At 36.5% G+C, this 22,866-nt stretch overlaps 1 pseudogene; it reads right to left on the bottom strand.

Moving 5' to 3' along the window:
* Window positions 1–679: 679 nt before the first annotated feature.
* LOC103235584 (UDP-glucuronosyltransferase 2B4-like) lies at window positions 680–21,529 on the bottom strand (annotated as a pseudogene).
* Between the last annotated feature and the right edge of the window lie 1,337 nt (window positions 21,530–22,866).

Raw genomic sequence — 22,866 nt, 5'->3', positions numbered from 1 at the left:
TATTTCAACCAATATTTTCCCTCTTGACAAAAAGTATTTCTAACCGTTAAACAGGTATTAAATCTCTGAAAACAAATTTTTATTTGACAAGGTAAGTAAATTTTAAACAGATTTTCTGTCACAGAAAGAAAGGAATCTATGACCACCACTGCCATTTCATCGGTGAGGAAGTTGAAGCAAATAAAGCCCAAGTAACCTGTCCAACCCCACATCATCATGTAGTGCTTTCTCAGAGACTCGAATCAAGGGCATCTGGATGCAGAGTTCCAGCTCTTAACCACCCCTATGCTGACTCTTTTATTTGGGGTACAGATATTTTCAAAATATAATATTCCCTATTTTCTACTCATGTAGCTACATATTAATTATAATTTTATTACAAATGTAAAATTTAAAATATGTAGAATTATTATTCCAGTTATGTATCACTTCATGACAAATTGTTTCCAAATGTCAGGCCTTAAAACAACTGTAATAATTTTATTATCATCGCTTAGAGTTTGGGGGCATTGGTTGGACTCAGGTATGTGTTCCTTCCACAGAGTTTCTTACATAGCTATTTTCTTATGGTGCCTTGCTCTGTAATTATCTGAAGGTCATTTGCTTACATACTTAATGATTCAAGTTGAAGGGATAAAAGTGCTCGTGGGCTACGAGGATTTCTTAGGCATGTATTTTTGTCTGTCTGCCAAATTGTCATTTATTACGGGGACTACAGATTGAATTGAGGAGGAGTGGAGAGAAAAAGAAACATACAAACAAAATATCCAAAAAGAGGGAGAGAAAGAGAGATAGAATATGTTGTGTTTCCAAGAGAACTTTGAAAGTTAAGCTGCATTATTTCCACTACATCGTTTTTGTTGAGACAGCTACATGGTCTGCCAAACTTTGAAGGGAGGGGATGTTACTTGACAGGATAATTGTCAAAGTGTTTATAGTCATGTCACAAAATGTTTTAAAGAGATTTTCTGTCACAGAAGAAAAGAAATTTTATCATAACCTTTCTTGCTGGAATAAACTGAAGAAGTCCCATCTATCTGGTTTCCTAGCTTCAAGACTCAAAATACAGCTAATCTCTTTATCCCTTCTTTCCAATTCTAGCAAATTTCCAGAAATAAAACATACAACATTTTATGATGGTAAATATCACAATTGCCACACAGGCCAGCAGGAACCCAATCACATCCAAAGAGTGGTACTGGAACCAGCTGAGGGTGCTTGGCTCCTTTATGGTGCCTGACAAATTCAGTCCAGAAGACTGCCCAACCTTTACTGGTTGATCATGACAAATTCTTGATAACTTCATAGTGTTCTCTTTATATCTGAAGGATAAACATAGAGATACCAAATTTGAAAGTAAGTTTATTTTCTTGAGCATATCAAGTCCATGTAAGGTTTTTGTTTATTTATTTATTTATTTATTGAAACAGAGTCTCACTCTGTTGCCCAGGCTGCAGTGCAGTGGTGCAGGTTCGGCTCACCACAACCTCCACCTCCCGTGGTGTCAAGAGGTTTTCCTGCCTCAGCCTCCCAAGTAGCTGGGATTACAGGCTCACGCCACCACGCCTGGCTACTTTTTGGATTTTCAGCAGAGAGAGACAGGGATTTTCCATGTTGGCCAGGCTGGTCTCGAACTCCTGACCTCAGGTGATCCACCCGCCTCAGCCTCCCAAAGTGCTGGGATTACTTGCATGAGCCATTGCGCCCGGCGCATGACAGGTTTTTAAACTGCCAAATGATTCAAAGTAAATGACATATAATTGACATAGAATTTGTGCAATTTAGTTGGAGTCATCATAGAAACTTTGGCTGTTACATTGCAATTTTATCACTGACAAATTTTATAAAGTAAAACGGAAAGTCAGGAAAATTAATTCTTACAGGGAAAACAAATATAAGCCATTTTAATATTATTTTCTTGTTTGTTAATTTTTAGTTTTTGTGAGTATTTACCAGGTGTATATATTTATGGGTTGCATGAGATGTTTTGATACAGGTGGCAATGTGAAATGATCACATCATGGAGAATAAGGTATCCTTCCCTTAAACATTTATCCTTTGTGTTGTGAATAATCCAATTATACTCTTTTAGTTCTCAAACAGGCATATGAGAACGTGGGCAACGTCATGAGCAATTTTAAGTGCTTTAGGAAAGATAGGAAAATACAATTTGAGAATTATCATGTTTAAGTTCCAAAAAGAAATTGTGTCACGCTGAGTGAAATGCCTCATAGCTAGTCACTCTGCTTCTATCCTACCTTTTGTCTCCTACTGTTTCCTACCCAGTAACCAAAATGATATTTTTGAAATAAAAGTCAGATTTTGCCACTCCCCTAATTAAGATTTTTGCCTGACTTCTCATCATACTAAGAATAAAATCCAACTCTGTTATTTGGCCTACAGGACTCTGCAATGTCAAACACTGGCAAGCTGTTCTCCTAACAGTTTTTCCATACACACTAGGTATTCTAGAGACATTGGCCTTCTCTTTTTCTTTAGGGTGCCAAAAGTGTTCTCACCATAGCATCTTTACACATTTTGCCCCCTCTCTCATACTCCTGGGACATTCTTTCTTACAACAACTCAAGGCATGCTTCTATCTCTTTTTGGGGCTTCCCTCTAAGTATTACCTCTAAGAGAGGCTTTTCCTGGCCACACTATGATGGAACCTCTAGGATTTTCTCTATTGTTTTATGCTTATTTTGATATTTGATTCCTATAATTTTAAGTACATTATATATCCTATAAAATAAACCTTTAAATATTAAAGCCAAAAGATAAATATACATAAACTAAGTGAATAGGTCAAAAGTGTAAGATCATCTTGAACATTATCTTGAAGAGAAGATACCAATTTACCTACTCTTCAGATCATGGTGTAGGATATCACAACCTGCCTAGAATAACTCTCTTGTCCTGAACCATTTAGTCACTAGTTTTGTCCTCCAATTAAATACTAACCTGACTTCAAATATCATACATTAGTTTTCTTTGTTTATGTAACTGAATTATATAACATATATTCGAGTCTATTTTTTAAAACTTTTGTGTAGCAGTTGTTGGTTATACCATTGCTGTGTAGTATTTTGTTGATGGCTAAACCACAGATTATGTCATCATTTTATGAGCAATAGACATTTGGTTTACTAACAATTTTTGGACAATGTTAATAATTCTGTCACAAACATTCTGGTGTATGAAATGCACGAGTTCTTTGCCCCACCTCACAAGATGTGCGACGGCTGTGTGACTCATCTGTTCAATCACCATGCATGTTCCAGCCCCTTATGGGAGAGGGAGCACGCAGACAGGGAAGTGGAGGAGCCTGGGTGAGCGCCCCAGGGCTCTGGCGCCATGGCAGCATACAGGGGTGGGAGTCTGCAACTCCTGAAGCCCAAGTGGGTATGTGTTAGTGTACTCTTTTAGCCTTGCCATATACTGATGACTTTAACCAGTTCAACGTCCTGTTAGTACTCAAGTCCTTGTCCAGCATCTGGGAAGAATCAGGTCACATATGGACTTGGAGTACAAATGCAGGGGTTTTACTGAGTGTAGAGGTGGTTCTCAGTGGGATGAGTGGGGAGCCAGAATGGTGATGGAGTGGGAAGATGATCTTCCTCTGGAGTTTGGTCATCCAGCATCCAATCTCCTCTCCTCTCCAACCGTCTTCAGCTGAACTACTCTCGATATTCAGGAACTCCTTCTCTTCTCTCTGATGCACCATTCTGCCATTCTTCTGCTCTTCTGTTCATGCTGGGGTGTTGGGGTTTGTATGGGTACAGAATAGGGGTGTGTGGTGGGCAAACAGCAACTTTGGGCCTCAGAAACAGAATGTCTCTTCTCATTTAGGGTAAGAATTTTCAGGCTTGAGGGTGGGACATTTGCAGGGAAACCAACCACTTCTAACCAGTATTTTCCTGTTTCCTGTCCATGTCATATACAGCACTAGGTTTCCATATGTATACGTATCTGTTGGATATATAATTGAAAGTAGAATTGCTGAGATAAAAGTGCATGCATAATTACAATTCACTTCTTGACCTTGTGGGTTTTTTTTTAAATTTTTAATTTTTAAACTTTTATTTATTTAGTTAATTTATTTTTGGAAACAGTTTTGCTCTTGTTGCCCAGGCAGGAGTGTAATGGCATGATCTTGGCTCACTGCATCCTCCAACTCCTGGGTTCAAGCAATGGCTTATGCCTGTAATCCCAGTACTTAGAGTAACCAAGGTGGGTGGATCATCCGAGGTCAAGAGTTTGAGACCAGCCTGACCAACATGATGAAACCCTCTTTGTACCAAAAATACAAAATTGGCCGGGCATGGTGGTGCATGCTTGTAATCCCAGTTATTGGGGAGGCTGAGACACGACTTTAAATTTTTTTGAAGTGTGTTTTCTTAATTTCCAAAATTAAAGATATTTTAGTTATATTTTTAAAAAATCTCCCTTTCTTCCATTAAGGCTGGATCATATATTGTTTATGATATTGAATCTTTTCAAATTTACTGAGTCTTGATTTATGGCCCACCACAGGTCACTTCAAATAATTATCAACAATTCAATATGTTCTAAGAAAATGTGTCTTCCAGTTGATATACATAATACATATATGTGCATATAAGCATATATGCATGCATGTGTGTGTGTATCATGTTACATTATAAGGTTCCATTTGTTAACTGTGTTCTTCTAATGTTTTCTGTCATTTCTCATTATTTATTCCTCTTTTTAAAGTCTGTTTAGATTTAATGAAAGTATCTGTATATTTGCATTTAAATAAAACACCTTATTTTATATTTCTTTTATATTGGTCCAACCTGTTTTATGGTACAATCTGTTATAAAAGTATTCCTTTAGGTGATACCTTTCTTACATAAAAACACTATTGACAGTAGTTATAAATGCTGAGTTGATGGTAGCTGGACTGGGTAGACATTTTGCACGCTGTATCCTTTGGAGTATAAATAAATCAATTATTAAAATTTTAATTTATTAAAATTAAATTTTTGTACTTCAAAAGCCATCATCAGAAAAGTAAAAAGTTAGCACACCAAGAATGAAACAGAATATTTGAAAATTATATATCTAAGGTTATATTTATGATATATAAATAGTTCTTAAAAGTCAATAATGGGACAAGTAGCAAGGTTTAAAAATGTTTCAAGGATTGGAATAGACATTTTTCCAAAGAAGATATATGGTCAGTAAGCACATATAACAATGCTCCACATTTTTACCTGTAACGAAAATTCAATTGAAAACCACGAGAGATCATTTCACATCCACTAAGAAGGCTATAACAAAAAGATAATAACACGTGTTGGCCACACTGTGGAGGAATTGGAAACCTCTTGCTTTTTTGGTGGCAATGCCAAATATAACAAGTACATTGGAAAACAGTTTAATAATTCTTCATAAACACACAGTTCCCACATGAGCCAACAATTCTACTTATAGTATCAATCCCAAAGAAAAACATGTTTATGCAAAAACATGTGTAGCAATGTTCCTAGTAGCCACAATTGGAAACAATCAAAAGGCCATGAAGTGATAAGTGAACAAAGAAAATATGGCATATCCGTACTACAAAATATTATACTGCTGCAAAAGTAATGAAAATACACACTACAACATGAATGAATCTAAAAACCATTAAAAAAGAAAAAAAAAAACCAAAAAAATTATGCTCAGTGAAAGAAGTCATTTATAAAACACCCTAAATTGTATGATTGCAGATGGCTTCATGACTCATAAACATTCTAAATATATTGGGATTTTATACCTTAAATAGGTGGGTTTTAAGTCATGGAAATCACATGTAATTATTAAACCTGTTACAATAATTGAAACAATAAAAATAAATTTTTCATCAAGAAAGTAGTTATGCTTTTAGAGATTTTAGATATTTAATTAAAATATTTTATCATATTCCTTTCAGTTTAGCCTTCCTTTCTACTGTGGATTGATTATATGATTTTTTTAAAAACTGTCTTTTTAGGAAAAGAAGTCAAATTGTCCCTGTTTGCAGATGACATGATTGTATATTTAGAAAACCCCATCATCTCAGCCCAAAAATCTCCTTAAGCTGATGAGCAACTTCAGCAAAGTCTCAGGATACAAAATCAATGTGCAAAAATCACAAGCATTCTTACACACCAGTAACAGACAAATAGAGAGCCAAATCATGAATGAACGCCCATTCCCAATAGCTTCAAAGAGAATAAAATACCTAGGAATCCAACTTTCAAGGGATGTACCTCTTCAAGGAGAACTACAAACCACTGCTCAGTGAAATAAAAGAGGACACAAACAAATGGAAGAACATACTATGCTCATGAATAGGAAGAATCAATATTGTGAAAATGGCCATACTGCCCAAGGTAATTTAGAGATTCAATGCCATCCCCATTAAGCTACCAGTGACTTTCTTCACAGAATTGGAAAAAGCTGCTTTACAGTTCATATGGAACCAAAAAAGACCCTACATTGCCAAGACTATCCTAAGCCAAAAGAACAAAGTTGGAGACATCACGCTACCTGACTTCAAACTATACTACAAGGCTACAGTAACCAAAAGAACATGGTACTGGTACCAAAACAGATATATAGACCAATGGAAGAGAGCAGAGTCCTCAGAAATAATATCACACATCTACACCCATCTGATCTTTGACAAACCTTACAAAAACAAGAAATGAGGACAGGATTCCCTATTTAATAAATGGTGCTGGGAAAATTGGCTAGCCATAAGTAGAAAGCTGAAATTGGATCCTTTCCTTACTCCTTATACAAAAATTAATTCAAGATGGATTAGAGACATAAATGTTAGACCTAAAACCATAAAAACCCTAGAAGAAAACCTAGATAATACCATTCAGGAAATAGGCATGGGCAAGGACTTCATGTCTAAAACAACAAAAGCAATGGCAACAAAAGCCAAAATTGACAAATGGGATCTAATTAAACTAAATAACTTCTACACAGCAAAAGAAACTACCATCAGAATGAGCAGGCAACCTACAGAATGGGAGAAAAGTTTTGCAATCTACTTATCTGACAAAGGGCTAATATCCAGAACCTGCAAAGAACTCAAACAAATTTACAAGAAAAAAACAAACAACCCCATCAAAAAGTGGGCAATTTCTCAAAAGAAGACATTCATACAGCCAGCAGACACATGAAAAAATGTTCATCATCACTCGGTGTCAGAGAAATGCAAATCAAAACCACAATGAGATACCATCTCACACCAGTTAGAATGGCAATCATTAAAATGTCAGGAAACATCAGGTGCTGGAGAGGATGTGGAGAAATAGGAACACTTTTTCACTGTTGATGGGAATGTCAACTAGTTCAACCATTGTGGAAAACAGTGTGATGATTCCTCAAGGATCTAGAACTAGAAATAGCATTTTACCCAGCCACCCCATTACTGGGTATATATCCAAAGGATTATAAGTCATGCTGCTATAAAGACACATGCACATGTATGTTTATTGCAGCACCATTCACAATAACAAAGACTTGGAATCAACCCAAATGTCCATCAGTGACAGACTGGATTAAGAAAATGTGGCAAATATACACCATGGAATACTATACAGCCATAAAAAAGGATGAGTTTGTGTCCTTTGTAGGGACATGGATGCAGCTGGAAGCCATCATCTCAGCAAACTATCACAAGAACGGAAAAATAAACACCACATGTTCTCACTCATAGGTGGGAATTGAACAATGAGATCACTTGGACACAGGAAGGGGAACATCACACACAGGGGCCTATTTTGGGAGGGCGCAAGGGGAGGGGGAGGGATAACATTAGGAGATAGGCCTAATGTAAATGATGAGTTAATGGGTGCAGCTCACCAACATGACACATGTATACATATGTAATAAACCTGCAGGTTGTTCACATGTACCCTAGAACTTAAAGTCTAAAGAAATAAAAATAAAAAAAACTGTCTTTTTTGTATTAGCTATATTACTTTATAATTGTTTTTGTGTAGAATATTGTTTCACTATATGATACCCATTACATGTGTGGAGTTCAAAACACGATTTTCAAATAACCACTCAAAAATATAAGATGATTTCAGATTTATTACATCATGTAAATTCTTTCAAAATTAGTCTCTTAAAAAAAGGATGAAACCCATACCTACTATTGAGAAGATATGCTATCTGTAAATACCACCTAGTAAAAAAATATTGTTACACTCACAAAGGGTCATTAATTACTGTCTTTAGTGCATTGAATAAGTCTGTACTTGACACTGTGTTGAAGTTCAATCTAATAGCTGCTCCCCTGGCCTTCATTTATGTAATGTTATCAGGTTGATCCTCCTCATACAATGGAATGTCCACCATAGAGATCCCATGGTAGATCACCTCGTGATGCCATTGGATCCATCATGAGTAAAAAAAGCACTAGTTTTTGGATGACCTTGGATTGGAAAAATTTTAACAATATTATTCATAGGAATAAAATGAGGAATGAACAACTAAATGCTCAAGTGACAGTGTTTCCTAGTTAAAACATTGAACTAAATTAAAATTGTGTTTCAAACTTCAGAGGAAGGAGCACCTACTTCTGCTGGAGATGTAAGTAAAAGCTATATGGTGTGTGTGACTTCAGACTGAAAAAAAAAAAAATAAACAAGATTACCAGTTGGACTAAAGAAAAAGTGCAATCTAAATAAAATGTGCAAAAAAAAAAAAAAAAAAAAAAAGAGAGAAAAAGAAAAAAGAAGCAAAGAAAAGAGATGAATATGTAAGAATGTGTTCTCCTACGTACAGTCATAGAATGTGAAATGTGAGATGTGCAAGGCAGCAGGCAGTGGGGTGGTGGTGGTGCTAGGATTGAGGAAGGACAGGTCACACTTCATCATGAAATGTGTCATCACATTATGATTAAGATTAGGAATTTAATCCTACAGAAAATGCAGAGTCCCTGGTGATAGCAGAAGAGCTGTTATTTTTAGTGTCATTTGAAATAACTGCATAAAAAGAAAGAACAGATGTAAAGTTTCAGAAATAGGAGACAAAGAGACAATCTATGAAGTTGCAAACAATTCTGTGAGATGTAATAACACCTGAAATAAAAATACTCTGATTCTGACAATAAAGAATGTGAATGTATATCATAAAATGCCAACAATTATAGCTTATTATTTTCCCCATAGAAATGGAAAATAAATATAAAGAAGTTTCATTTTATTTTTAATTTTTTCCATAACACATTTTCAATAACCTTATTACATGATTAATAATTAATGTTCTAAGGGGCTCTTACTAATATATTCAGTATTTGTACTCCAGAGTCATACCAAGAAGGTCAATCTGGGGTATCCACTTGTACACCTGGGTACTGAGTCCTAACGCATGTGGTCTATTCCCATCAAATCTCCACAGAACCTGTTACAGTAAAGAAAATATCTTATTCCATGAGTAGAACTCCAAAGTTATAGAATGTTAGAACACTAAAGATACTAAGAATGAGATCAGGGATGTTGGGTAATAAAATTACTCAAAGACTGATGTAAATAGAATGCCAACATTTCATTTTCTTAACTTCTGTAATTAATTAAATGTGTAAGGAAATCAGGATTTTCCAAATAATAACTTGGAAAAATGAGATTATAGATGAAATTTCAAGTATTTAGAAAATTGTTAAGCTTTTCGAAAGAAGACCCATGTGTGGCCAACCATTGTTTGAAAAAAGCTTAACATCACTGCTCATTGGAGAAATGCAAATCAAAATCACAATAGATACTATTTTGCATCAGTCATAACGGCTATTATAAACTCAAAAGGTAGTACATGCTAGTGAGATTGTGTAGAAAAAGGAATGCTTATACTCTGTTAGTGGGAGTGTAAGTTGGTTCAACCATTGTGGAAGACAGTGTGGCACTTCCTCAGAAATCTAGAGGCTAAAATACAATTCAACTCACCTATCTCATTAGTGGGTATATACGCAAAGGATGAAGAATGATTCTCTTATAAAGGCACATACACATGTTTATTAATAGCAGTAGTATTCACAATAGTAAAGATATGGAATCAATCTTAATGCCCCTCAATGATTGACTGAATAAAGGAAATGGAATAGTATACATATACACCATGGAATATTATGCAGTCATAAAAAAAAAACACAAGATTTTATATTTTACAGATATATAGATGGAGCTGGAGGCCGTTATCCTTAGGAAATTAGCATAGAAACAGAAATCCAAATATCACATGTTCTCACTATTAAGTGGAAGCTAAAAGATGAGAACGCATGGAAACATAGCAGGGAACAACATATTCTGTGGTGTGTTGGTGGGTGGAGGGCAGGAGGAGAGAGAAGATCGGGTAAAATGACTAATGGGTTCTGGTCATAATGCCTGGATGATTAAACAATCTGTAAAACAAACCCCCATGACACAGATTTATCTATGTAAGAAACTTGCTCCTGTAGGCCTGAACTTAAAATGAAAGTTAAAAAATAAAATAAACTTAATTTTAAACATATAAAAATTCTAAAAAATTATATGCATAAAAAAATTAAAATAGTCATTATAATTCTAGTGAGAATAAGCAGTAACAATTTAGTAATGACCTATATTATGATTATTTTGTTTTATGTATTTCATACTAGTTTTCATCATCCACATTGAATATTAATTTATTCATTTTTTAAGTAACATAGGAAGTATTTCATGTAATTCTACTTGTCTATAAGTTATTATATTAGAGTTTTGTGTCCTTTGACAAAAAAGCTAGTTGATAAAATAAACTAATTGTAAGAAATAAATTAATGCTACAAAGGGAGTATATATAACTTCTTTCAAATTACAAATTATCAAGCACTACTTCGAGGAGAAATTTCAAGGGACAATTTCTGAGACAAATTCAGAGTATTATCAGTATTGCTAATTTTGGTTGCTGTTTCAGCATTGAAATGAGGAATCTTTTGGTATCATAAATAAAGATAGAGCTGTAGAATAAATTCAAAATTGTATTTTTCTGAATTTGATTAACTGATTGTTAACACTTAGACAATGTGTTACAAAGCGTTGACAACAGTGATTAATATGTTCTATTATAACTAAGACATTTTTATGTTTAAGTTACTAATTGTGGAACTTCCAAGCAATCCTCATAAACTGAACAATAATTTACAGTGTTTAACTTTTACTTGTTATATCAATATTAAAATAACTGAGTTTTCAGCAAAACACATTAGTATAGGTCATTACAAGAAGACTACATCAGATAGGCAACTAAAAAGTAATTGACAAATACACAAATGTCACCATTTTATTCTATACAGAAGAAAATATGTTTCCTACTATGTTCTATGGAGGGAACATCTGAACCTGTCCCCCCACCTGGCTTCCTTCTGTTTGACTCCTTGCTGTAATTCCTTCTGCGGCCTCCATTGGGAGGAGTTGATAATCTGATAGTGCTGACTCCTTGTGGGACCACATTTTATGCAGCACAGCATCCACCTTCAGGTCACGTCAGTTTACAATCCCACCAACAGTGTAAAAGTGTTCCTATTTCTCCACATCCTCTCCAGCACCTGTTGTTTTCTGACTTTTTAGAGATCGCCATTCTAACTGGTGTGAGATGGTATCTCATTGTGGTTTTGATTTGCATTTCTCTGATGGCCAGTGATGATGAGCATTTTTTCATGTGTCTGCTGGCTGTATGAATGTCTTCTTTTGAGAAATGTCTGTTCATATCCTTTGCCCACTTTTTGATGGGGTTGTTTTTTTTTTCTTGTAAATTTTTTTGAGTTCTTTGTAGGTTCTGGATATTAGCCCTTTGTCAGATGAGTAAATTGCAAACATTTTCTCCCATTCTGTAGGTTGCCTGTTCACTCTGATGGTAGTTTCTTTTGCTGTGCAGAAGCTCTTTAGTTTAATTAGATCCCATTTGTCGATTTTGGCTTTTGCTGCCGTTGCTTTTGGTGTTTTAGACATGAAGTCTTTGCCCATGCCTATGTCCTGAATGGTACTACCTAGGTTTTCCTCTAGGATTTTTATGGTATTGGGTCTAACATTTAAGTCTCTAATCCATCTTGAATTAATTTTTGTATAAGGAGTAAGGAAAGGATCCAGTTTCAGCTTTCTACTTATGGCTAGCCAATTTTCCCAGCACCATTTATTCAATAGGGAATCCTTTCGCCATTTCTTGTTTCTCTCAGGTTTGTCAAAGATCAGATGGCTGTAGATGTGTGGTATTATTTCTGAGGACTCTGTTCTGTTCCATTGGTCTATATCTCTGTTTTGGTACCAGTACCATGCTGTTTTGGTTACTGTAGCCTTGTAGTATAGTTTGAAGTCAGGTAGCATGATGCCCCCAGCTTTGTTCTTTTGACTTAGGATTGTCTTGGAGATGCGGGCTCTTTTTTGATTCCATATGAACTTTAAAGCAGTTTTTTTCAATTCTGTGAAGAAACTCATTGGTAGCTTGATGAGGATGGCATTGAATCTATAAATTACCTTGGGCAGTATGGCCATTTTCACAATATTGATTCTTCCTATCCATGAGCATGGTATGTTCTTCCATTTGTTTGTGTCCTCTTTGATTTCACTGAGCAGTGGTTTGTAGTTCTCCTTGAAGAGGTCCTTTACATCCCTTGTAAGTTGGATTCCTAGGTATTTTATTCTCTTTGAAGCTATTGAGAATAAAATGGAAGTTCATTTATGATTTGGCTCTCTGTTTGTCTCTTACTGGTGTATAAGAATGCTTGTGATTTTTGCACATTAATTTTGTATCCTGAGAGTTTGCTGAAGTTGCTTATCAGCTTAAGGAGATTTTGGGCTGAGACAATGGGGTTTTCTAAATATACAATCATGTCATCTGCAAAGAGGGACAATTTAACTTCTTCTTTTCCTAACTGAATACCCTTGATTTCTTTCTCTTGCCTGATTGTCCTAGCCAGAAATTCCAACACTATGTTGAATAGGAGTGGTGAGAGAGGGCATCCCTGTCTTGTGCCAGTTTTCAAAGGGAATTTTTCCAGTTTTTGCCCATTCAGTATGATATTGGCTGTGGGTTTGTCATAAATAACTCTTATTATTTTGAGGTACATTCCATCAATACCGAATTTATTGAGCGTTTTTAGCATGAAGGGCTATTGAATTTTGTCAAAAGCCTTTTCCGCATCTATTGAGATAATCATGTGGTTCTTGTCTTTGGTTCTGTTTATATGCTGGATTACGTTTATTGATTTGCGAATGTTGAACCAGCCTTGCATCCCAGGGATGAAGCCCACTTGATCATGGTGGATAAGCTTTTTGATGTGCTGCTGAATCTGGTTCGCCAGTATTTTATTGAGGATTATTGCATCCATGTTCATCAGGGATATTGGTCTAAAATTCTCTTTTTTTGTGGTATGTCTGCCAGGCTTTGGTATCAGGATGATGTTGGCCTCATAAAATGAGTTAGGGAGGATTCCCTCTTTTTCTATTGATTGGAATAGTTTCAGAAGGAATGGTACCAGCTCCTCCTTGTACCTCTGCTAGAATTCAGCTGTGAATCCATCTGGTCCTGGACTTTTTTTGGTTGGTAGGCTATTAATTATTGCCTCAATTTCAGAGCCTGCTATTGGTCTATTCAGGGATTCAACTTCTTCCTGGTTTAGTCTTGGAAGAGTGTAAGTGTCCCGGAAATTATCCATTTCTTCTAGATTTTCCAGTTTATTTGCATAGAGGTGTTTATAGTATTCTCTGATGGTAGTTTGCATTTCTGTGGGGTCGGTGGTGATATCCCCTTTATCATTTTTTATTGCATCTATTTGATTCTTCTCTCTTTTCTTCTTTATTAGTCTTGCTAGCGGTCTGTCAATTTGGTTGATCATTTCAAAAAACCAACTCCTGGATTCATTGATTTTTTGGAGGGTTTCTTTGTGTCTCTATCTCCTTCAGTTCTGCTCTGATCTTAGTTATTTCTTGCCTTCTGCTAGCTTTCGAATGTGTTTGCTCTTGCTTCTCTAGTTCTTTTCATTGCGATGTTAGAGTGTCAATTTTAGATCTTTCCTGCTTTCTCTTGTGGGCATTTAGTGCTATAAATTTCCCTCTACACACTGCTTTAAATGTGTCCCAGAGATTCTGGTATGTTGTATCTTTGTTCTCATTGGTTTCAAAGAACATCTTTATTTCTGCCTTCATTTCATTATGTACCCAGTAGTCATTCAGGAGCAGGTTGTTCAGTTTCCATGTAGTTGAGCGGTTTTGGTTGAGTTTCTTAGTCCTGAGTTCTAGTTTGATTGCACTGTGGTCTGAGAGACAGTTTGTATAATTTCTGTTCTTGTTCATTTGCTGAGGAATGCTTCACTTCCAATTATGTGGTCAATTTTGGAGTAAGTGTGATGTGGTGCTGAGGAGAATGTATATTCTGTTGATTTGGGGTGGAGAGTTCTATAGATGTCTATTAGGTCTGCTTGCTGCAGAGATGAGTTCAATTCCTGGATATCCTTGTTAACTTTCTGTCTCGTTGATCTGTCTAATGTTGACAGTGGAGTGTTGAAGTCTCTCATTATTATTGTATGGGAGTCTAAGTCTCTTTGTAAGTCTCTAAGGACTTGTTTTATGAATCTGGGTGCTCCTGTATTGGGTGCATATGTATTTAGAATAGTTAGCTCTTCCTGTTGAATTGATCCCTTTACCATTATGTAATGGCCTTCTTTGTCTCTTTTGATCTTTGATGGTTTAAAGTCTGTTTTATCAGAGACTAGTATTGCAACCCCTGCTTTTTTGTGTTCTCCATTTGCTTGGTAAATCTTCCTCCATCCCTTTATTTTGAGCCTATGTATGTCTCTGCATGTGAGATAGGTCTCCTGAATACAGCAGACTGATAGGTCTTGACTCTTTTTCCAGTTTGCCAGTCTGTGTCTTTTAATTGGAGCATTTAGTCCATTTACACTTAAGGTTAAGATTGTTATGTGTGATCTTGATCCTGCCATTATGATATTAACTGGTTATTTTGCTCGTTAGTTGATGCAGTTTCTTCCTAGCCTCGATGGTCTTTACATTTTGCCATGTTTTTGCAATGGCTGGTACCAGTTGTTCCTTTCCATGTTTAGTGCTTCCTTCAGGGTCTCTTGTAAGGCAGGCCTGGTGGTGACAAAATCTCTAAGCATTTGCTTATCTGTAAAGGATTTTATTTCTCCTTCACTTATGAAACTTAGTTTGGCTGGATATGAAATTCTGGGTTGAAAATTCTTTTCTTTAAGAATGTTGAATATTGGCCCCCACTCTCTTCTGGCTTGTAGAGTTTCTGCCAACAGATCTGCTGTTAGTCTGATGGGCTTCCCTTTGTGGGTAACCTGACCTTTCTCTCTGGCTGCCCTTAAGATCTTTTCCTTCATTTCAACTTTGGTGAATCTGGCAATTATGTGTCTTGGAGTTGCTCTTCTCGAGGAGTATCTTTGTGGCGTTCTCTGTATTTCCTGGATTTGAACGTTGGCCTGCCCCGCTATGTTGGGGAAGTTCTCCTGGATGATATCCTGAAGAGTGTTTTCCAACTTGGTTCCATTTTCCCCCTCACTTTCAGGCACCCCAATCAGACGTAGATTTGGTCTTTTTACATAATCCCATACTTCTTGCAGGCTTTGTTCATTTCTTTTTCTTCTTTTTTCTTTTGGTTTCTCTTCTCGCTTCTTTTCATTCATTTGATCCTCAATCGCTGATACTCTTTCTTCCAGTTGATCGAGTCAGTTACTGAAGCTTGTGCATTTGTCACGTATTTCTTGTGTCATGGTTTTCGTCTCTTTCATTTCGTTTATGACCTTCTCTGCATTAATTACTCTAGCTGTCAATTCTTCCACTTTTTTTTTTTCAAGATTTTTAGTTTCTTTGCACTGAGTCGTAATTCCTCCTTTAGCTCTGAGAAGTTTGATAGACTGAAGCCTTCTTCTCTCATCTCGTCAAAGTCATTCTCCGTCAAGCTTTGATCCGTTGCTGGCGATGAGCTGCGTTCCTTTTCCAGGGGAGATGTGCTCTTATTTTTTGAATTTCCAGCTTTTCTGCCCTGCTTTTCCCCCATCTTTGTGGTTTTATCTGCCTCCGGTCTTTGATGATGGTGACGTACTGATGGGGTTTTGGTGTAGGTGTCCTTCCTGTTTGATAGTTTTCCTTCTAACAGTCAGGACCCTCAGCTGTAGGTCTGTTGGAGATTGCTTGACGTCCACTCCAGACCCTGTTTGCCTGGGTATCAGCAGCAGAGGCTGCAGAAGATAGAATATTGCTGAACAGCAAGTGTACCTGTCTGATTCTTGCATTGGAAGCTTCCTATCAGGGGTGTACTCCACCCTGTGAGGTGTGGGGTGTCAGATTGCCCCTAGGGGGGATGTCTCCCAGTTAGGCTACTCAGGGATTAGGGACCCACTTGAGCAGGCAGTCTGTCCCTTCTCAGATCTCAACCTCCGTGTTGGGAGATCCACTGCTCTCTTCAAACTATCAGACAGAGTCGTTTTTTCAACCATTGATTTTCATTTAAATCTTTCTGCAACTTAATAACAACAGTTACTCTTAGTTATTATCACTATTTACTACTGGTCATCCTTTTTCTTGTCCTTCTACACCTCTTACTATCTTCTGCCTCCTATTGGCACTATCACTTTCCCTTAATGTGAATAGGGAACTCTTTCAATAGTAGGGTAGGGTGCCATAGAACTTTTATTAGTCTTACCTCAGCTTTTCTCTCTTTCAAAAATTATAAAGCACATACAATTTGCATTCAACATAGATATTGTATTTTAACCATGGAATAAATTCTCAGTTTGATATAGACAAAAATCTTAAGAGATTGCTTAATAATGTACTAAAGAATGCTTACTTTCTACATACGTCTTAAAAGTATGATATTACTTTAAAATGTATGAGGGTCTTGTGTTCCTTTGAAAAGAATATCATCTTCTAAGTAGAATTCTTTCATTATTGTAAACTAAGTTTACTACTATACCGATACAAGTGATAGAAACTATTTGGTATTTATAATAATTGGATCGTTCATTTTCTCCCTGCTTTTCCGTAGGGAGCTTTGGTGTCTAGACACAAGTTCCACCAGGAAGCTGTACTGAGTTGCTCGTCATAAGACTGAAAACACCTTCTCTAATAAGGCATGTTTCTGATCTAAGACGTAAAACTCTGGTATCTCAGCGTAGAATGAGTTACATTCTTGAATAAAATCAAGTGAACACTAGATTTAGCTGCAAATATTATTAGGGGTACATATTTATATCATTGAGTTACTCTTTTAAGTTAGAATACTTAAGATCTGCATCACTTAGAGTAGAATTTTAGAATAGCTTTCTTTATTATTATTATTATACTTTAAATTCTAGGGCACATGTGCAGCTTTCCCATCTTACTGGCAAAACTAGTATGTCTGTTTTTATTCAAGTCTGCAATATATCTGCCATCCACGACTTCTCAAGAGAATGTAATCTTGATGTGCTGAACAATCTGGTTCTGTTAACTGAAGAATGATATCTCAAGTGACTTGCACATGTTAGGTAATTAGTAATGTTAGTAATCATAACAAAATAATCATAATTTCAAAATTAATATTTCTCAATCATTGAATATATAACAGAGACATTTTAAGTGTTTTGACTGTATTAACATTTTTTCCACAAAACACAGTATGAAGTGGGTACTATTACTGTAAATGTAGGCATGATTATTTCTATCAACATTGTAGTTCACTTTTCCATCATCTGCTACCAGATTCCATGCAAAATTTCCCAAATGGTCTGCTCTTTTTTTCTTTGTTTCTTTTTTTAAATTACCTTATCATATATCTTCATTTCCTAACTCTTTTTAGTAGTTCTCAAATGTGCCTAATAAATAAGTTAGCTCCTAATAAGTATCTGGCTCTAACTTGCCTCTCAGCATCATCTGATTCTCACTCAGCCTTTCCCTGCAAACTCAACTTAGAGTCTTGAGAACTTTCCTCAATACTTTCCCTTCTTTTCTTTTTTGTGTTTTCCTGACCCCTCATTATTTCACCAATTTCTGCACATTGTTCAGCTCTCAGCTTAATTATCAGTGAGTCCAGGATACTTTCTATTATCTCTACTGATGCTATCTTGGCATTGGATTTTTCCTTGAGATAAAAGCTTTTGCACAATTTTTATTACTTGCACATATTCTGCCTTTGGAAATAGAATGTTATGTGTGTGGGGGCAGAAACTGTCTGATTTTTTTCCCTCTTGCCTGTGGTTTGTGTTAAACTTTTTATAAACATTCTTTTAATGAATGACCAATACCTTCTTATGTACTGCATAATCAAGGCTTATATTTAACCAACCCTATTTTCAAAGTCTTCTTAGTATCCCTCTCTATCTATAATAATGATGAAACTCACGTACTTGTGATGGTATCAACAAGTCAACATGTACACGAGTTCCTAGTTGGTATCTGCTTTACCCTGCCCACTGCCCATCTTTCTTTCTGTGTAACTCAAACACTCTGCATGAAGACTGTAGAATTATCCCCACTAAAAATTCAAAGCCAACAAAACAAAACCAACAAAATTATCCTTACCGTAGGTAGAGGTTTGGCAGGTTTGCAGTATAGGCCTCCAGCAAAATCAACATTTGGTAAGAGTGGATGAGGAAATTGAAAATCCCAGGAGTTCTTAGTAAGCCATATGTCAGCTTTCCCCATTGTTTCAGATAAGGTAGTGGGTCTTCCTGAGAAGAAAAAGGAAAGAAAAGATGGATGACACAAGATAATTACATTAGGTAATTTTCTGAAAGGGATTAGAATAATGTAGGCAAAAATGTAGGCAAAGTGTCTGTACTTTGAGATATATAATCATATAGTCAAATATTATAAGCATAATTTATATTTTATGTAGTATATATTTTGCTTGTGTGTATTTATAAGAAAAGCAAAGTGATAAGAGAATTTTGAAGGTCAACTACATCATAGCCAATGTCACATCAGAACACTCACAGTCATAAACAATTACTAAAATAATCTACAGAGAAGTAAACATCCATTTCTTTACTTTTTAAAACTTCAATAGTAGCATATAAACATTTAAACAACTCTTCGAACTCCATGATCAACTAATTCTGCTGTACCCATAAAAACAATTTTCTAAGAAATCGTCTCGTTTCCACAGTTCATTAAGCTAATCCTTTTATCTTTGGTTATTCAAGTGAACGGTGGGCTATTTTGAGAGTGTGGCTGAAATCCTTGTACAGACTACTGCTTTTGATTCATGCTAAGGTATTAATCATATTAGCTTTTAAGTAAATATATTTGCAAGTTACAGATAGAAAATTTTGAGAAATTATTCAAATAGAGATTTGTACCCAACCTTAATTCGGCTCATATTTTGTAAAACACATAGTTTAAAAAAAAAAACCTATACAGTTATAACAATATTCAGTCTTCAACAAGATGATTTGTCTTAAAGTAAATTATTTCCAATCTTTTAGTGAAGGAATGTAGAGTCATTAGAAACTACAAATTACCCTTAGTAGTGTTTGCATTTGAAGTAGAAGTCCTATTTCTCTCAACTGTGAAGGAAACCTTCTGGTGACATGGGGACATATTTTAATTTCAGAATAAGGAAACTGAGGTATACAAGGAAAAATAATTTCTGCAATGTTTTATAGATAGTTGTAGAAAATTGAGTAACTACTCAATCAACATGTATGCATTCAATAAGATGTTTGTGAATGGGTCTGACTTTTTTTAAAATGAAAATAATTAATAGTAAAACAGATGTGTGATTGTTTAAAGAAATATTAGGTGCACTAATTTACAGGTTTATGACTTCCTAGAATGTTCTGTGTGAGCAATGGCCACAGGGTTTTAACTGACCTTATAATTTAAACTTTGCTATAATATTTGTACAATTGATAGATCATCTTGTGTTTTCATTTCATAAATTCACTTACAAAAAATCACACTACCAGCCCCATGTGGTGGCTCATGCCTGTAATTCCAGCACTTTTGAAGGCTGAGGCAGGCATATCACTTGAGGTCAGGAGTTTGAGACCAGCCTGCCCAACATGGTGAAACCCCGTACCTACTAAATTTACAAAAAATTAGGCAAGTGTGCTGATACATTCCTGTAATCCTAGCAGTGAGCTGAGATTGGATCGCTGCACTCTAGCCTGGAAGACAGAGAAAGACTCCACCAAAAGCAAACAAACAAACAAACAAACAAACAAAACAAAAACAAATTTAAAACACCAAGTACCCTGACTTTATTACTTTATATAAGCTCAACTTCAAAGGCACAGGAAAGTTAATCTCCATGTTACCAATTGAAACATTTACTTACCTAGAACTTCACTGGAAAACTGATCCCACTTCTTCATATTAAATATTTGGAACCAAAATGGAAAATAAACCACATAGATCATATTTTTTTACCCTCTCCATGAAAGTCATTTGGTCACTTAATTCTGACATAACAACAGGTATTTAGGAAGGTGGAAATAGAAATCCTCCACTATGCTTTTCAAGTGTGTAGCCAGCAGAGAAGGAGAGACTGTACTAAAGGGTATGTTAAATAGCTCAGCCAGCAGCTCCCCACAGGGAGCAATCGCATCTGCAAGAACAGCAACAAATTTTGACTCTTGTAGATTCTTCATAAGTTTCTTACTTGAAACTCCACCTTACGGAACCTTCTAATTATGTCATTAAATGTACAGATGATTTCTTGTACTTGTGAAATATATGACCAAAACGTGTCTTTTGGAAGGTCTGATCATGTTGATATCCTCAAAGTCAGTTATAGTTAAAGATGCAGGAAAAACTTCAAATTTAAGAGTAGATGGGCTGTTTGGAATAAAAAAATGGAAGCTGAAGATGCCAATACAGTCACCTCATGACCCCTCTGGACAAGCTCATCCAGGATTCTCTCTATATTCATCCAATGACTGAAATCTGTGGGCCACACCAGTACCTTTCCACAACTCCCAGAGCTAATGTAACAGGTCAGCTGTATCAGCAAAAAATCTGAAGTCTACTTCATACACTTCCTGGTGCAATGCAATGCTTTTTCCCATTTGCTGTTTCTTTCTGTCATTTCTTATGGTTATATCCATGGATAAATCACTTTCTCCCATTTTCTGTTTCTTTCTGTCATTTCTTATGGTTATAACCACGGATAAATAAATCACAAAGTTCAAATGTAACTTTTACACTTCAAAGTAAATATATTATCATTAGATTAACAGTCTGAGCATGTAGATGGCAAGAAGATAAATGAAGGTAGATGACCTGCTTACCCAAGTGTGTTTAATGTCCCTTTTATGTTTATAAGTGCTATCGTTGAGCTAATATCAATGTTCTTGTATGGACACATCACTTGTTTTATGTAATTTATTTTAGAAGAGTTTCCAGAAATGTAATCATGAAAGGTTCATGTTTCTGCATTTTGTTTGACACAGAACTAAAGATAAAAACAAAACATGTTTCAAATACTTTTTATATACTTTGCTTACATATAATTTATATACAGCACCTTCAGCTGAGGTGTGATGTGTAGAGCGGGCTGCCATTTTTGCTGTTTGAGCAACTTAGCTGTTCTGTCCTTCAAGCTTTGGAGAATTCAAATGTACTGTGGTGGAAGGAATCCACCAGTTGCTGCACATCTGCTCTCCAAAAACATTGCCAGACTGCTTCTTTCAGCAGCTACCAGATTCTATTCCTCCTCACTGGGTACGACTTCCCAACAGGGGACTCCAGCCACTCCCGTCAGTGTTCTTGGATCTATAGAGATTTGAAAACTCCCTGTAGCAGAGATCTCAGAAAGAGATATAGGCCAACATCTTTGCTGTTTGATTGACTTATCAATTCCAGTCTGTAAACTTGGAAGAGCCCAAGCTCACTGGGGTGGAAATGATACACCAGAAGAACACAGCAACCATATAAAAATGGAGCCAGACTGCTTTTTTAATTGAGTTCCTGACCTTCGTCCTCATTAATGGGTGGAGCCTCCCAACAGGGATTTTTGGCTACCACCACTGGCATTCACCAGCTGACAGAGTTTCCAGGCATCCCTGGTAAAGAGACCCCAGGGGGCAGGGCAGGCTGACATCTTTGCTGTTTGGGCAACTTAGCCATTCCAGCCTCCTAGCTTTGGAGTGTCCAAGGCAACAGGGGCTGAAGTATACCCCAGGGCAGCACAGCTGCTTTATGAAAATGTGGCTAGACTAACTTAAGCAGGTCCCTGATACCATTCCTTCTGACTAGGAGTCTGATCTCCCAACTGAGGTCTCCAGCCAACTCTTAGAAGAGTGTTTGTGTCAGAAACAGGTCCATATCTCCCTGAGATGGAGCTACCAGAGAAAAGGGCAGGCTTCCATCTTTCCTGTTTCTCAGCCTTCACTGGTGATACCTCCAGGTACTAGAAAATCTGAGATGACTAGTGACTGGAGTGGGCCACTAGCGCACTGCAGCAGCCCTACAGAAAAATGACCAGAGTGTAATGTGGTTGCCTGCTCCTGTATGTCCTCATCAGGCAGATCTTCCAGGCCTGGGTCTCTAGCCAACACCTGCCAAATCTATGTAGATAGTAGAAACTTGGCAACTCCTTGGAGAGAGCCCCTAGGGCAACAGAAAGTCTCTTCACCACTGCCTCTACAAGAAATTTCCTTTGCTTCTCTTGGACCAACAAAGGAGCAAAGACACTGAGCAGCTGCTGAGTTTCATTTCTCTGAGATGAAGTCACAGGAACAAACAAAGTAGCAAAGCAGCAAGCCAACTGATGTGGAGTCCAGAGGGATGGGTGCAGGAGAATCTGTAGCAAAGTGTGGCCATCTCTGTAAGTTCAACTTTGATGAATAAGAGACCCTAGCCGTTGGGTAAGAGTCAGACCCGATCCCTGCATGATGAT

This window comes from Chlorocebus sabaeus, chromosome 7 (genome assembly GCF_047675955.1).
Source record: "Chlorocebus sabaeus isolate Y175 chromosome 7, mChlSab1.0.hap1, whole genome shotgun sequence".
Classification (NCBI taxonomy): Eukaryota; Metazoa; Chordata; class Mammalia; order Primates; family Cercopithecidae; genus Chlorocebus; species Chlorocebus sabaeus.
Note: the sequence above shows the minus strand (reverse complement) of the source record. Positions and strands in the feature narration are given on the sequence as shown.